The following is a 3605-nucleotide window of genomic DNA, read 5'->3' as shown; positions in this document are numbered from 1 at the left end:
TCAGGTTTAACAAAATATGCTGGACAGATAAAGTTGAGAACCATATGATTTCATTCATATGTGGGATATAAAACTTAAATTAATATGTAAGTATGACAAATAAACCGAGATTCATGGACAAAGACAATGTATTAGTGGTTATTGGAAAGAAGGGGTAAGGGAGCAATCAGATAGTGGTAATGGGGTCAAATATTTGGTAGCAAAAACAAACTTAACTTTGGGTAGTGAGCACACAATGCAGTATACATATGATTTATTATTTAATTTTACACTTGAAAGCTATTAGATTTCATGTCACCCTAATAATTTTAATAAATAAAAAAAGAGAATGAATACCACAAGAATGCAGTTAATGTCAAAATGAACAATCATCAGTTTAGCTTATTTAGTCAATCTTCTAGAAAAATCACTATGGAAAAAGCAGTTTAAGAATATAAAAAGAAGCATGGAGTGCGTATACATATTTCATTTAATAAAAAGTCAAATTTAAATAAGCCCAACTTAAATAAAGAAAAAAAAATGCTCAATGCTTAGAAATAAAGATAATAGGAGGGTAAATGACCTTATGAGAAACTGGATAAACAAGTCATGAAAGGGAGATACAGGTTTTAACTTCTTTTTTTACTCAATTTTTTCTGTTTGTTTTCTTTTGTCAAAGCATACACTGTAAATTGTGAGGAGTATGTAATTCTAGCTCAGAAATATGTTTCATTAATACAGTCCATTAGCAATTGCTTTGGCTATACGTTCTCACTCCTCCACTGTCAATGGATTGCCAGTTTTTTGCAAAACAAATAGATTACTTAATTGAAGGGCTATATAGAAACAATTTATGTTTAGCCTATTTGTAGTTAACATTTTGCATTTTCTATGATATATCTATAATTGATACTCGTTATTATGAGGTCTATTCTAGCCATCAAATAAGAGAGATAACATAAAATATATTAAAGTATATATTTTTTTATTTTAAGTCATAAAAATAATTATTTCATAATAACAAAATTGATCAGTTGAGAGGCTTGTTCTTTCTCTAGCCTGGACTATGTTGAAAACCATTTCACTGAGCCAAAATTTCAACCAAGCCCCCACAAGCTACCTAAAACTCAGCAACCAAATTGAATTCAGTGATTTATAATTAGTTTACTTGGTCCCCTGGCAAAGAATATTGTCACTCATGATTACCTACTCAATAGGCACATACTACCCTCCAAACTCTTATTTTCTTTTTAAGACAACCCAAAGTTGACTCGCATAATGAGTGCTTTGAGCTTTATAAATATCTCTATAGGAAATATATTTGATTAGCCTAAGCCTTTTTTGGTAAATTTATGGTGAGTGATTGGTTTAAGGATAGGCACACTAGATATAAAAGACATCAGTTCAGGTTGCTCCAGAAAAGTTTCTTTAATTTTAAAGAACACACAAAACAGGGTTTTGCCTCTCCCATTTTTTAAATATTATTGTGTGAAAATAATGTTTGGTCATAAAGCAGCTATATTTTTCCCATGAGAAAAAAATCAAGACAATCAACAAGAAAGAATCCAGAAGCCCTGACATACCTGACTTTTTGAATTATCAGTCTGGAACTATTAGCTTTATACTTCTTGTTAAGTAAAACAGGATACCTGTTTGACTTAATTGGGTAGTGTTTTACTTGCAGAACAAAACATTCTAGCAGATATGGGATATGAAAATAATTATTTTTGTTCTGATATGTTTGCTTGAATCATTCAAGTCCACATAAAGTGGTAGTAATAAAATAAGAGTGAAAGTTTGCCCTTAGATGGGCCACAGTGAATAATGGTATAATTTTGGGAGAGTCAGTTAATTTGGAGATCAGTGACTTCATGTGTCTTGACCTTTTCTATTTGAAAAAATCTAAATGTACTAAGTATATCTAAACAATCATTTGTCCTATGATTGATTACAACTTCCAAATGTATTTCTAATGTTGATTTTTAATGTAAATACTCTCTATACACACTAAACAAAGCACTTAGACTAGCTTTAATATTGCTAAAATTATAGATGTTCATATTTAATTATTTATATTTATGGAAAATGGTAATTTACACAGTTAACATTTTAGTAGAACCTCTGTTCTTTAAAAGTTAACACACCAGTAATACTTGTGGCAATGCTACCTGTAACATATAACTTATCTTGATTTTCAGTTTTGCAAGATGTCTTTATCAACAGTGCTTAGAACACTGAGTTGTCAAAGCAAGTACACTTTGTTGCATCTGTGCCATGGTTGCATACTCAGATTGTTGAACTGATGACTCAAAGTTAATCCTATCTCCTTATAAATTGAAATATATGCTAATTGATTCCACAATAACCTTATTTATGTAGTACCCTCAAACTGAAAAGATTTCAACAGTCCACTGTGACAACTTGTCTGCAAAGTCAGCCAGCCATAAGATGCTGAAATTGCATAGCATGTTGTGTCAGTTTGTGGAGCCACCCACCATTGAGAAACACTGACAGAAAGGGACAAGTGACGATTATGTCAGTATTCCATTTTTATTATGTTATAAAATTAGTGCTAAATGCATGATATCTATTCTTTGCTAAATGATTTTAAAGTGTTATAAAAACATTTCAAGCCTGAAATTTAAAAAAAAATGTATTTTACCCTGCTACATATAAATTGCAATTTTAAATTAAAAAAAATGTGATGATATTGCTACATTAGTATAAATTATACTTCACAGTTAAAACAATGGTATTTTTACTGTGGTGAAATAACATTATTGAGGGGGAATAATACCATAATATCATTATCTTGAAGTAAGGTCATTGTGACTATTTCTATATAACTATACTACTAATGTGTTTGTGTGTTAAATGAGGGTTTCTTTCTATATTCCCAGAAACTAGCATGTACTAGGTACTTAATAAATGTTTATCAAATTAGTGAATTGTTAAGCAATCTTTTTATACCTGATAATACATTTAGCTTATTGGTATGGATAACACCAAATATAATGTATAATCAGAATGATTTTATCTCCTTCTTCCTTCCCTGCCTCTCTTATTGCCTCCTTTCTTCTCTTTGTGTTATTCTATTAAGTATTAGATTAACACTAGTTACTTTATTTTTTTTTAAAAGCACATTCAACTTGAAAAGACTTAAAATTATTTTCTGAACACATGTCATTCTCTTGAATCAAAATTTGATAAAGTTCCTACCAAATATACTGTAAATACTAAGATCATTTTAATAAGCTTCTTAAGATTAGAAAGTTAGGAGTAGATGTAGGGCATGCTATGTAAGATGATTTTTGAAGCTATTAGTTTAGGTAAATGTAGTAAAATAATTATGACAGATAAAATATAGTTACCCACAATAATAGCTGATGCAATTCTCTATTGTCTGAAATTTTATTGTGAGATGTTTGTGTTGTCTTGAGTTATGTGTTTTGTTGATGGCAATGTGCTATAATTCCTTTTATGGAAAACTGAATAGTAGTGATGATGTAATTAAAATGCCAGGGAAAGCATCTACAAACCCCTGTCCTTCAAGAGAAATATCTAAACCAAAGTAGTGACTGTAAGAACTATGTCAGGCTGTGAAAAACAGTTAAAAGTGCACAACA

This window comes from Pteropus vampyrus, unplaced genomic scaffold, assembly GCF_000151845.1.
Source record: "Pteropus vampyrus isolate Shadow unplaced genomic scaffold, Pvam_2.0 Scaffold63, whole genome shotgun sequence".
In the NCBI taxonomy this organism is placed as follows: Eukaryota; Metazoa; Chordata; class Mammalia; order Chiroptera; family Pteropodidae; genus Pteropus; species Pteropus vampyrus.
This window is presented reverse-complemented; position numbering follows the sequence as displayed.